The sequence below is a fragment of the Monodelphis domestica genome, chromosome 6 (assembly GCF_027887165.1).
Source record: "Monodelphis domestica isolate mMonDom1 chromosome 6, mMonDom1.pri, whole genome shotgun sequence".
Classification (NCBI taxonomy): domain Eukaryota; kingdom Metazoa; phylum Chordata; class Mammalia; order Didelphimorphia; family Didelphidae; genus Monodelphis; species Monodelphis domestica.
Window position 1 is genome coordinate 183321663 of NC_077232.1, and position 14058 is coordinate 183335720.

The 14058-nt window shown below is 36.2% G+C and overlaps 1 long non-coding RNA gene across 1 annotated transcript in view; it reads left to right on the top strand.

Moving 5' to 3' along the window:
* LOC130455073 (uncharacterized) overlaps positions 1 to 14058 on the top strand; it is a 53742-nt gene that overhangs the window by 18956 nt on the left and 20728 nt on the right. The window contains exon 3 of the long non-coding RNA XR_008912909.1: positions 7373 to 7599. This is a non-coding gene — a long non-coding RNA (uncharacterized LOC130455073). The remainder of the gene's footprint in view (positions 1 to 7372; positions 7600 to 14058) is intronic.

A 14058-nucleotide genomic window follows, 5' to 3' on the forward strand; every position in this document is an offset into this window, starting at 1 on the left:
TCAGTCACTGCCCTGGGCAGAGTTATAATAATAGCCAGAATTTATGTAGTGCTTTTAAATTGGCAGAGTATATCACAAATATTAACTCATTTGATTTTATGCTCTCAACAACCCTATTGAGGTAGATGTCTTTATTTTATAAATGAGAAAACTGAGACAGGCAGAGGGTATGTGACTTGTGCAAGGTCACACAGCTAGTAAGTATCTGAGGTGGGATTTGAGCTCAGGTCTTCATAACTCCAGGTCCAGCACTGTGGTCATTGTGCCATCTGACTGCCTTACATTCTGCTATCTTTCCATTTTATTTACCTTTATATTGCTGTGATAATTTTGTAAATTGTTGTTCTTTCCACTTAGCTCCACATCAGTTCATAAAGATTCTCTCAAATGTCCTTGAATTCTTTTTTTCCAGCTCAGAGCAAAATACTGTTCCATTACATTTATAAATCACAATTTGTTTATCCATTCCCCTGATCTTTTTGATATTTTGTACACTAGAAATCAAACAAGTAAATTTCTCAGGTCAATGTCTTTGTGAGTACATCTGGTTCAGTTCTAATCTAACAATTCATGATAGAAATCATGTTAGAATCTTTTAAAAGATAATGCCCCAAACAAGGTTGAACACTAAAATAAGTTCACTGAAAACAATTTTCTACTGAAATTCCTTTCTATATGTCTGATTCTAGCTTTTTCTTCAGTCTCTTGGTTAACTGATGTTAAAAAGTAAAAAATAAACTGGAGGAGAAAAATAAACCACTTTTTTTTCTGGTGGGAGTTTCATCATTCAACCTCCAATAATACTAATAAAGACATGTTAATTAGTTGTTAGTCCACACAGCTCACAGCCTAGTTCTGCCATTAACTATCTGTTATTCTAGGTGAGTGAGATTCCCTCTGGGCACATAGTAGGCTCTTAACAAGTCCTTATTGACTGACTGAACTTTACCAGAATGGGATGGATTCAAAGGATGACTAAAACTCCTTGCAGTTTAAGAAGTTTCTGGATCTCAGGGAAAAGAGAAGCTTTTCGTGAAAATGAGAAGCTTCTTATGTTGTACTTTGATGGAAATGTAATCTTTTCAATGGAGGTACTTCGCCATTAACGCAGATTGCAACTCTTCTAAACCTTCTCATCAGTGTATTTCTTATCCAGGTCTTTTTATAAATCCTCTGTAGTGTGACATGATCCACTCAGCACCTTGGACGTTTCCATCTGGTTCTTTTAATATCTCAGGGATATCCATGGAACACTCGGGATGTTTGGCCCTTTGGTCTCATTCTGGTTACATTCTTACTCCTTTTTCAGTCATGAATGTTTGCTAGATAAGGTAGTTTCCTGGGCTTTCCCCAATGCTTCCTTGTAGTGACTGTTATGCAAAGGATAAGCAACCATGAAAGAGATAATGTCTACATTTTGGTTCATTTCCCATTTTATGAAGACTGGAAGCTTGTTTAAACAGGTCAGGTTGGAGATGCTGTAATCTCACTGTCTTCTTTTTATCTTTAACCTTTCTTCTAAATTTGTTATTTTCTTTGATCTTTGTTCTTACTAGTCAATAATCAAAAAGCACCCAAGAAAGCTGATTCTGAAATGAGTGCTATTTTTCTAACTAGTCATTTCTTGTTTAAGAAATCCTTTCTTTTTTTCATGATGCTGTTCAGTGCTCACTGTGACTAGTGTCTTTGAAGTTTCTACTTAAAGAAAAAATTTGTAGTGTATAAACTTGAGGCTTTTGAGTAATCAAAAATGCATTTCATTCCTGAACCATCTTTATCAAAATAGTTTTGGTTGCCCTCTGCTGTGCTTACCTTTTCATTAAAGTCACTGGGTAATACGGTATATGTTAACTTAGTTTGAAAGAATATTGTCAAGTTTTTTTACAGGATTTCCCAACAGAGGGTCCAAGATTCACACGTAAAAGGGATCCTAGAGGCCATTTAGGTCACTTCTGTCCTTTTGAAGATAAGGAAACAGATGAGATGTCAAACCCAATGGTTTTTCTGCTGTGCCACAATTTAATTCTTTCCAGTCTACGTAGATGAATTATCTTCATGGTAGTCTGTTTGTTTATTCTCACTATGAACACTACAAAATGAGACCACTAAGTGTCACTTCAATTTAATTCATGTTGGATCCGAGGTGCACTGGAACAAGCTTGTATCGGCTCAAGAGAGCTAGTAATTAAATTTTTCATGTAAATATTTATAGTTTGAAAATTGGCCAACCCTGCAAACCAGAAGTTGATTTATTGTTTTTGTGAGAAAATGTTAATAATTCATCTTAAATTTATAAGTGTACATTTTTATTTTTAGAGATCCAATTGTTAAATATTTATTAAATGTTTACTAGCACATTCCTGAATAGATTTGGTGCTGGAAGGTGTATCTTGTCTAACCCCTCTTATAAAGAAACTGAGGTTTGGGCAAGTCAAAGTCAAGGTAATAAAGATAGTAAGCATCAATGGTAGATTGAAGCCAGATCTGTTGACTTCAAAGCTAGTATTCTTTCCACTACACCTCACTGCCTCATCAATTCAATTCAATCCAACTTTTGCTTAGCACTTTTTATGCTTAATGCATACCTTCCCATCAAAATGGGCCCTTACCATCTTAGTGAACCCTCATCATGAAACCACTTATTTAATTCAGAGAAGAAAGGCTGTGAGATCTTCTGTTCTGTTTCCTAGATTCATTTAGAAAGATGTAACAAAAATGTGGTTTAATTCCTCTAGTAGTATATCCAATCATTGGACATTAGATATACATTCAGTAGAAAATTCTATTTTTAAGTGTTGTCTAGAACCTTCAAATAAAAAACGAGAATAATTTACAATAGTTTGATGGAGCTATTCACTCAGAAAATCTAAGCAGATGCAGAATGCCTGTGTCCTTTACCACTGCTCTATACTATATAAATGGACAGAAATCCATACAGTTGGCATATCAGTACATATATCTTGAACAGACCCTGCAAATGGATAATGATATAAGCTCAGAATTGAACATGAAAAGGAGGACAGAATGGATTGAATTAATGAAAACATGTGCTTCTTTTAATTAAAAGAACATATTTCTTCCAGAAATACACATCTTTTTAATGCTGGTATTTTTTTCATGCTAATTATGTTTGTGGGTCATGGAATGTTATAGTCTCTGTAAAGATAAAGGTACAGATAATTCAGTGAATAATGAAGAGTTGCAAGCTGGGCACTGATAGAATACAAGATGTTAGGCATGAGCAATTACATAGGAGAAGTGGCATAGAAGATCTCATCAAATAAATGACCAAACAAAAAGACCATTCTGATATAGAGAATCCAAGATAACTCATAGACAGTCCACATGGTCTCTATTGGTAAATGTACAATCTTAAAAGTGGTAGAAGATGGATAGAGCTTATGTGACAGATTTATGAATAGACATGAATAAGAATCATGTTAGATTAACAAGCGTATGAGTTGTAGTTGGCTTCTTTGGACATAATCATAGATCCATAGAAATATAAGAGTAGCACTTGAAAGCAAAACCTAATATGATGTGGTTTGGGTGCAAATGGTGCTATCTAATGGAAGAGCTGTGTAAATAATAACTTTAAAAATTGTTTATTTGTAACATTTAAAATATTAAGATATTTGGTTAATTCCATTGGTCCCACCACTACCTCTCCAATTAAAGAATGCGTCATTTGACAAAAAGATATATGCATATAAAAACTGTCATTTGCATTCATCAATTCTTTCTCTGGAGGTAGACATATACAAATAACTTTTACATTAAAAAAATAGTGTGCTTCATCTTACTGGGAACATTTTCTTTCAACTTCCAATGCACTTGGCATATAAATTTCAGACACTACTTGTCCAAAGTAGCTGAGCAATGTAATGAGATAGAATTTATGGTCTTAGCAAAGTAAAGACATTTTATCTAAAAATAAATCTGATATGTCACAAGTCCATTTAATTTATACTTTGCAATGAACAATCATTAAAAATGCCAATGATTTATCTGTCTTTTACTAACTTTATATTCAGCATCTATTTACATAGCATCCAGTTAAAAAGCCAGTTAATTGTCCAGGTTTTTAATTGTTTCAATGACTAATGGACTTGCTTTTTTAATCTTCCCCCCTACCTCCCTGCTCAACATATATTCTGCTCTATAATGAAATATAGAGTTCAGATTGGAGCTAAAATACCATATGGTCTAGCTTTATTTCCTTAATACATAGTACCTGAATTCTGGTTGATTTGAAACCTGGCAATCTTGACTGTGTGGATCTATTAAGTAATGTGGGACTTGGTTCTGTTAGGTTTATGTTTGCTCCTCTCGAGGATGACAAAATGTAGAATTAGGAAAGGAGAAGAGTCACCATGACCATAAATATCCAGGCATAGCACTTTCTTTTTTTTAAAATAAGGAAACAAAGGTGAATATTTTCAATTCTGAATTATTTGACAAACTGAAAATGACTCTAAATGTGGTTTCCAGAATGTAAGGATATATGATTCAGGCCAATCTTTGAAAGATTCAGGATTTTCTCATAGGGATTTTCATCTATGTTCTTTACCAACATGGATTGAAAGTAGTCTGTGACTTGGTAGATATAAATAAGAAGATCTAAGTAGATTAAAACAGAAAATTGAGGGAGAAGTTTTTATACAGTTTCTCAGATAAAGGTTTCATATCAACCATATGTAGAACTTTGTCAAATTTATAAGAATATCAAATATTCCCCAATTGATAAATGATCAAAGGATATGAACAGTCAAATTTTTGATAAAGAAATCATGGTTATATGTAGTCATGAGGAAAAAACAGTTTAAATCATCATTCATTAGAGAAATTCAAATTAAAATAACTGTGAAATATCATCTCACACTTATCAGATTAGCTAAATGATCAAAAATGAGAAATTTTGGAGGTGTCATAAAAAACTGGGGCACTAATACAATATTCATGGAACCAAAGTTCCATGATCAACTGATCCAACCATTCTGGAGAGCAATTTGGTATTATGCCAAAAGAGTTATAAAACTGTGTGTACTCCTTGACCCAGCAATATACCAGTATTAGGTCTGTTTCCCAAGGTGATCAGAGAAAAGGGGGAAAAAACCCTATATGGTCTAAAGTACTTATGGCAGCTCTCTATGTGGTGGCAATTGGAAATTGAAGGAACACCCATCAGTTAGGGAGTGGCTAAACAAGTTGTATTATATAATTGTGATGGAATACTGCTGTGCTGTAAGAAATGATGAACAGGTGGATTTGGGAAAAAGACTTTGGAAAGATATGGATTAATGAAAAGAGAAATGAGCAGAACTAAGAGAACTTTGTATACAGTAAAGACAATATTGTTAGAAGAATAACTGTACAACTAAGTCATTCTGAGTATTATAAATATTCAAATCAATAACAAAGGATCTATGGAAGAAGTTCTCTACCTCTAGAGAAAGAACTGATGAATAGAAGTATGAACAATATGGTTTTACACATGTATGAATGCATGTGAAATGATGACCTTCTATATTGTAGGGTGGGGAGGAAGGAAGACAGCAAGGAATTTAAAATGTAACCAAAAAAAGTTAATTAAATTTAAATAAAAGGAAAAAGGATTTTTTTAGATGTTTTTTTATTCCTTCCCCATGGTCCTGACTGTGTGCCACTATATTACAGAGATTTTCTTCCATGTGACATATAATATTTTTAGCCTTATTTGTGACTCCCTTTAACCTAGCTAGCTATCCAATCTACTGGAAATTAAGGAATGACTCACGTTCATTAAAATGAATCCTGAGACATTTGGCTACTTGTATAAAACAGAGGTGTATAATGAGGGGGATTAGAGGACACAGAATTCATTAATCCATGTGGTGGCAGTGATGCCAAGCACAGACAGGCAGACATTTCTCTGATGTCTCTTGTTGGCAAAGTGATTGATTCTTTAGAAGACCTGCAGTTCAGGAGCATTTGTTAACCCCTGGAGGAAGTCCCATATGGAGAACAAGCTGCCTCCCTCTCCCCTCTCCATTGGCCTTAGCCTGGAAAATGGTCTTTGGAAATCAACCAGAGGCATAAAAACATTATGTCTATGACAGCCATTTTATTTGTCACTTCCTGTTGAATTTCATTTAACTTTCAGCTCGTGTTGAATCAGCAGTTCCTTTCATTCATTTGTACCCAGCCAGGGCAATGTGCCATGGACTTAGGGTGCAGAGACTGAGAATAGACTATCCTGGTTTAAATAATAGTTCTGGGTTATAAATTCCTGGGGCTAATAGGATTGTGTCTATAGAGATGAATGACTTTGGGCTGTCTGGAAGCCTGTGCCCTTTCACCCCAATGAACAGGGTCCCAATTTAGTTCTCTGACTGCATAAAGAAAGGAATATTCAGTCTTTGGAAGGACCACCTTGTTAGGACACACTTGATGGCATTCATCCATGCTGATTTGGAGGGAGGAAGGGTTAGGTTTTCCATATGCCTGAGTAGTCACTCTGACAAGTTCCATAATTTTTAAAATTCAATGTAGTTGGAAAACCTGTCTGAATGCCTTTTTGGCCTGAAAACATGTATTTTCTGACAGGTTTGATGAGCACAATTGTTGATAATAGTTATTAATAACAAAACAAGGGGGGATTCCTTCCAGCCACAAATCTTGCATTCTTTGAGGTTTGGGTCTTATCATGTGAACATAAACAAACAGGTGGGGATACAAATATTCATTTGACAATATTTCTTTTTAAAGACAATCGAGGGAAGACCTAGAGTTTGTCTGAAGGAGGACATAGTTAAGGAGGATATCAGGGCCCTGACACACAGAATGAGTGGAAATTTTTGGCAAATAAAGATACAGAAAATAAACCAGGACTTATGCAAACTACTGGAAGGAAAAAGGATCAAAGATGTTTGGGATTTCTGCTTGGGATGGATGAAACAAGAGTAATACATAATGGAGAAAGTATGGAGCTGCTCAGCTTTTATTTCCTCTGCCAGGGTAAATGATCTTTTGGATAGGAAAGGTGAGGATGTAGATAGCTAACAAGGACTTAAAATATAACATAAGGAGATGGAAAATAAGAATGCATTAAGCCTCCCTTGCTGAGTTTAAATCACTAATTCCTCCTAAAGAAACAATTTCCCATTAATAAAATAAACAACCCTACCCCCCTCAAACATGGTAAACTAGTATAATTGAATGCTTAGTCATTGTCAATAGATGGGCACCATTAGTCTTCAGGTAGGATGATAAGTTATGGCAAAGTCAGAGGTATAGAATGGGGAGGTATTAGACCATAATATAGGTCTCTATAATTCAAAGTAACCTCAGATAGTATCTAACCAAACTCCTTCCCCTTTTTTTATCTATACAGAAAATGTGGTTCAAAGAGGACAACTGGCTTGCCAAAAGTCACCTGGGTAATAAGTATGAAAAAGGAGGAAAAGACCTAATGATCTCATGACATCTTTCTGCTGGATTTGTCATTGGGATTACTGTGGCCTCTCTCATCATTCTTATGATTACATGCAAGGTCAGATCCTATCACACAAAAGGACAACTCTGGAGTGCAGACAGTGGCAATTGTTTTGCCTGCTAAAGGTGGAGTATTTTTATTTATTATAAACTTCTTGTTTTTTTTTGTTTTGTTTTGTTTTGTTTTGCTTTGCTTTGCTTGCCTCTGATGTCATAGGAAGGAAGCTACCAATTAAAAAGATTGTAGAGAGTATGGAAAATACTAAGGAGCATCAAAGGTTAGAAGAATATTAGTCTCTAAATGGGAAGGGTCCCTGGAAAGTGTTGGTGACTTGAGGAGAAAGAGATCTTCCAGATAGAAGGACTCAGGGCATTTAGAGAGAAGATAAGCTTCCACAAAAAAATCCAAAATTTAGGGATATTGTGGACTACCACCAAGTTAAAAAATCTATGATTCTTTGTGAACGGAGTTTGCTGACTTACATGAGCTACATTTAGTATTATGCAGAATAATGTTTAAAAACCATGGCATGGACAGCCCAAACCACATATTATTTCCTGAATATGAAAATTAGGGACAGAGCCATAAAATGTATTCAATTTAATTTAATAAGCTAATTAGGCTGTAGAAGTTAATAAATACATAGATTAATCAAAATTTGCATGATTTTTTAAAGCTTTGAAGTACAGTAGGAAAACCCCACAATTATATTATTCTCCACAAATAATGTTTTGGAGAAGTTCAATGGATTCTAAAATGTGACCATCCTCTTCCTCTTTACTAACAAAAACAACTTATTAAATGCTATTTTTCAGGGATAATAAGGAAAGGTTTCAAGAGGAAAGGTCTGTTACACTCACAGGCCATTTCTGTCTTGTCTTTGTCTTCCCCTCTTCCTGTGGGCTAGACATCCAGGGCTTCCTGATGCATTTCTAACCCTGTGGGAAGACAGGATCAGTGAGCTGAGGTTGCAGTCAGTGCCTACTCTCTTATATCAAAAGTTCTTAAAATAACACATACGAACATCAAAAGGAAAAGGAATCTTGAACAAAAATATCACCTTTCAATTCCAAAAATATCACCGAATCACAGTATCTCAGAGTTGGAAGGGATCTTGAAGGCCATTTAGATCAATCTATATTTGACCAATAACCCCTTTTGTGACTCACCAAACATGGTTTCATAGCTTTTTCTTGAAGACATCCAATGAGAGGGTAACTATCACCTACCAACATAGTCTATTACAGTTTTGGAGAATTGTTCATTGTTAAGATGCTTCTCTGACATCGAGCCTAGATTTGCTGCTTATTCTTCCAATGCCCTTATTTCTGCCCTCTGGGGCACATGTTTTCTCTCCTATATTTGAAAATACTTAAAACACACCTTATTCTTACTTGTTGTGCCATCTTATCTCCCACGAAAATGATAACCTTGCTTATATATCAGTGAGCCACACAGAATAGTAAGGATATACTTCTGAAAGAAGAAATGAGTATGAAGTTAGGATTCCAAATCACTTCATCAATAATTGCTCTGCTACTGAACACTACTCTTCTTCAGTCACTGAAATCAAGAATCTAAGAGGATCCTTGAAAACAGTACTGGCCCCAGAACCAAATATTTAGACAATGCTCTCCCCTTCCAGATAAAGAATGAAAATATTATGGAAACATACGCAAATTAATAATATCATGCATATAGGACTTTACATTCATAGTCATTTTCCTCAAAACAAGCCTATGAGGTAGTTGGGGAAAGTATTTTCCAGTGCATTGTAGAGAAAACGGGCAACTGAAGCTCAGAGATGTTAGACAATTCTCCTGTGGTCACACTGCTACTAGGTAATGTTAGATCTGGAATTCAAATCCAGGGCTCCTGATTCCAAGGTTAGTGCTCTTTCCACTACTTCAGGCCGCCTCAATCTATTTTATGTTGTATTTGAAGGTGAAATGAATTATCTAGGAGCTTGTTCTTTCCCTCTGGAAAACTTCCAAATCATTAGGCTATGATCATGAAGAGAAGTTAAAGAGACAGTCATCTAATAACTGCTATGTCTTGATGAATGGGCTTTTGAAACACATTGCAAGAAGATTTAGAGTTGGAAAGGACCTTAGAAATCATCTGGTCCAACCCCCTCATTTTGCAGATGTGGAAATGCACACCCAGATAATTTAAGTGACATGCTTGAGGTCAGCCAGATGGTAGATTGATAAGGCAAGATTCAAACCCACCACCTCTGACTCCCAAATCCAGTGCTTTGAGAAGTTGTAACAGGTAAAATTTAGGAATATGGGGAGACTGAGGCAGGTAGAAATTAGTTTCTCTCTGCAAGGAGTATTATATTTTTTAGAGGTTTATTAAGGATTTAAGGATTAAAGAATATACAAGTAAGAAACATGTGCCTAGGCCAGAGGCCTAGACAAAATAACCTCACATCATGGAAGAGACGCCTCTGCTCCAAAATGGAAGTCCAAAAGAGCCCCAAAAACCTTTGCCACCATCTTAAATCCTTCCTTGATCTCAGCCCACCTCAGAATTCCCTTGAGATTACAAAGCATTTTGGGGAAGTGGAGCAAAGGCTTGTGGGAATTGTAGTCCTGTATTCGAGTCTATTTTTTACATTCCCTCGTTTGATCCTCTGGGAAGAAGTCCTTCCCCAAAGGATCATAAAAACATAATCAATTTAAAGATTAAAATAATTTGAGAATAAGAAAAAAAAAGAATAAAACCAATAATTTCTGAACGCATTGACAAAAAGCCAGTTAGGGGGCAGTCCCCTTTGGCATGAAAGTATACATACAAATAAATGTTCAATCAACTACTACACCCAAAATTCGTTTTTGTGCAACTTGTGGTCTGGGGCTTCTTCATGGTGGCTTCTCCAACAGTTCAGTTCTGGATTCAGAGAGGTAGCATCTTCTTTACCTAAAATTCTTCTCAAAAGTAATTTAAACTTTGAAATTTAAAATAATAATATATTTTTTTTTACATACCCTCCATTAAGAGGGTGACTGACAAATACAGAATTACTTAGGGATGCATGGCTAAGGTATGAGGTATATGAATCAATTGGCAAGAGATATTAAAAAGACATCAGAAATATCCAAATAAAAAAGGAAAAACTTTGGAAGAAAATATAGACTATCAAAGTCTTATGTGTAAAAATTCCAAGTAAAAAGAAAAATAAATCTATAACAGGTCCTTGAATCAGGGCCCAATCAAAATGATCTAAGCAATGATGCATTTACCCAGTCAATAGCCAGGACTACAGAAAGGTACCACACTATGAGAGGCAGAAAAGGGGACCAGATTATAGGAGCCAAGTTTTGGGGATACTCGTCTGTGAGTATCTTCAGAGTGAGTGTGGACACAAGGAAAGCCTATGTCTAACAATGTTAAACAGAGTAACCTCGAGTCTTCACACTAGGTTCAAGACCTTTGTATTGGACTAGAAGTGCATCAATCCATCCTGGATTGGCTTTTCTTTGGCTCTGTGCAATGGCTCTGTTGTGTATATCTTGTCCTGGAATCAGACAGAATCAATAAGCAAAGTCCCATAATTTATTTAAATAATTAGTGGCATTGTTTTTATAGTCACAAGCTTTTTAGGGCATGCACTAACAAATGTATTTCAAACTTGTAGCACTGAAAAGTCAAAAGGTTAAAGAAAATCTTAATGCTGGTGACATGTGCTTCAAATATAAAAAGGAGAGAAAAAATAATAAAAAAAAACAAATAGTATATTGCACATGCAAGAAAAATATAATAAAAGTCTTTAAAAATTCAAAAATATAGCTTATAATCATTGACACTCTGTGTCAGCTAAGAAAATATAAAATGCAAGGCTTTCTCACCAAAAATGAGATCCATTTCCTCTTAACATCTGGCCATGCTCACTGTGAGTAGAAGGCAAATGAATTGAACAAGGTTAACAATTTTTCATCTTTAAAAATACAGTAGTACAAATATGTAGTTATCAAAAATCCCCAAAATTCTCAATAGCCCAATTAATTACAATAGCAAACAAACACACTTTCATATTTCACATAAGTTGCTGTATGACATTTTTGAAACCTATGAATTGATGGACATTTGTCACAAATTTTTACAAACATAGCAATCTTTCAACCTTGGTATTTAAACATATTTTTTAAACAAAGTAAAACTCATCTTGGGTTAAGAACATAATCAAGAAATCTATATATCATTCTGGTGCAAGTAAAGTAGTGAGCTGAAGAGTATAAATAAAGGGCTGCTCCTTTTTCTCTTATAGGGATACAAATGCTCTAAGATTAACTGCCCCAACTTCCATTCACATATTTACAAATGCAGGAATGTTGGGGGTTATAAAATGTATTTCACTTCAGCTACTAGGCCTTACCTTGTGGTAGGGGCAGGCAAAAATAACCAGAGATTGTTAAAAAAAAGAATTCAAAAATCATATTTAAAAAACCCTTAAAATCATTTCAGATATTTAGCACATTAAATTTTCCAAAGGTTGTTCTAGCAATTGTAACCAGTTCTGAAGTCCATCTATGTGATAATTTACAAAGTCAAAATATAAAGGCTGTTTTTTTTAAATATGGGCTTAATTACAATAATATTTGTTCAATAGTTATAGGGGAAAAACAACAGAATTTAAAAAATCAGTACATTCAAAATAAATTCAATCAACCTTCAGTGTAACAGGATAATATTCAATCCAGTAATATATGAATTTAACATCACAAAGTTATATAGAGATTTTTTTTTATAAACCATTGGAGTCTGAAATGCCTTAGAATATAGCCTTTAGTCTCTTCAAAGTTCCTTGGGGGTTTATCCATTTAAATGTCTATTGTCAGAAGGCAGAGTGGTAAGGGTTAGGCAATGGGGGTTAAGGGACTTGTCCAGGGATCCACAGCTGGGAAGTATCTGAGGCCAGATTTTAACCCAGGACCACATGTCTGTAGGCCTGGCTCTCAGTTCGCTGAGCCACCCATTTGCCTCCCCAAAGTTGAATCTTTGGGCTGAATCTTTCTTCTGGCACACAGGTGAAATCAATGAAATTACCAGAACAGTCAAAAGGTATCCTTTTAAACAGCCCATTGCTTAAAAGTCTGTTTGAAAAGTCTCTTTCTTCTCTTTCCCTTTTTCTCTCTCCCCTGATATGATACCTCCTCCTTCCCCAGTCCACATGGAGCCCAGGCCGCCCACGTGGAGCCAATACCCCCTTTTGCTCAGAGGTTTAGCTTAAGGGAAAATTACCTGTTCTCCTTTCCCCTCTCATCTCTCCCCTCCCCCCACATGGCCAATACTGTTACCAGCTGGTCGCAATGAGTCCTGAGCGATCTGCTCCAAGGATCTGGGTGATGAGCCGGCTGGGGTCACACTCCTGGGTCTGGGGCTGGGATGATGAGCCGTCTGGGTCGGAGGCCAGATGGGTGAGAGACAGACTGCTGGGGTGGGTAGGGACAGGAGCCAGAGCGCAAACAGGTAGGGCCGGGAGCTGGAGTACAGACAGTTGGGCTGGGAGCTCGGGCACCAGGTGAGAGGCCAGGAGCAGAAGCAGGAGCCAGAGAGGGCCACAGGCAGGAGCTGATCAAGATGGTTTTCTAAAGAGCATCTTGGAGAAACGTGGCTTTAAAAAAATCATTATCTAGGCTAAAAAATTTGAGAAGTTCTCATCCAATCTAGTGGTCACCATCTGTAACAGTTAAAATTTAGGAATATGGGGAGACTGAGGCAGGTAGAAATTAGTTTCTCTCTGCAAGGAGTATTATATTTTTTAGAGGTTTATTAAGGATTTAAGGATTAAAGAATATACAAGTAAGAAACATATGCCTAGGCCAGAGGCCTAGACAAAATAACCTCACATCATGGAAGAGACGCCTCTGCTCCAAAATGGAAGTCCAAAAGAGCCCCAAAAACCTTTGCCACCATCTTAAATCCTTCCTCAATCTCAGCCCACCTCAGAATTCCCTTGAGATTACAAAGCATTTTGGGGAAGTGGAGCAAAGGCTTGTGGGGATTGTAGTCCTTTATTTGAGTCTATTTTTTACAAAGTTTGGTGTCAGGTGGCATCAAAATGGATCAGTGGTTAGAAAGCCAGCTAGAAAGCCAGGTCCTGGGTTCAATGGCCTGAAGTACATCCTAGCTGGGTGACCCAAGGCAAGTCAATTAACTCCCATTGCTTACTGCTCTTCTGCCTTGGAACCAATACAGTGTTGATTCTAAAATTAAGGGTAAAAAAAGAAAGTTTGGGATCATGTATGAACTAGAGTAATCCTACCCATAATCAATGATTTCTATGGGAATACACATCAATATACTCTTTACCCCATCTGCCCAACTTACATATATCTCTGTCAATTAATACATCTTTCCACCAAGGAAGCTAGATGGTGGAAGTCAGAATTGAGCACACCATTGGCAATAATACAAACTGAAGATCTTTCTAACTATTTATAAACGTATATGAGAAGGCAGGGTGTATTGATCTAAGCTTGAATTTCTTTATTGACATTTACTGGGCTATCATGGGCAAATCACTTAACTCTTTAAGCTTCATTTTATTCTTCTATAAAATTAGCAGTGGGTATAGT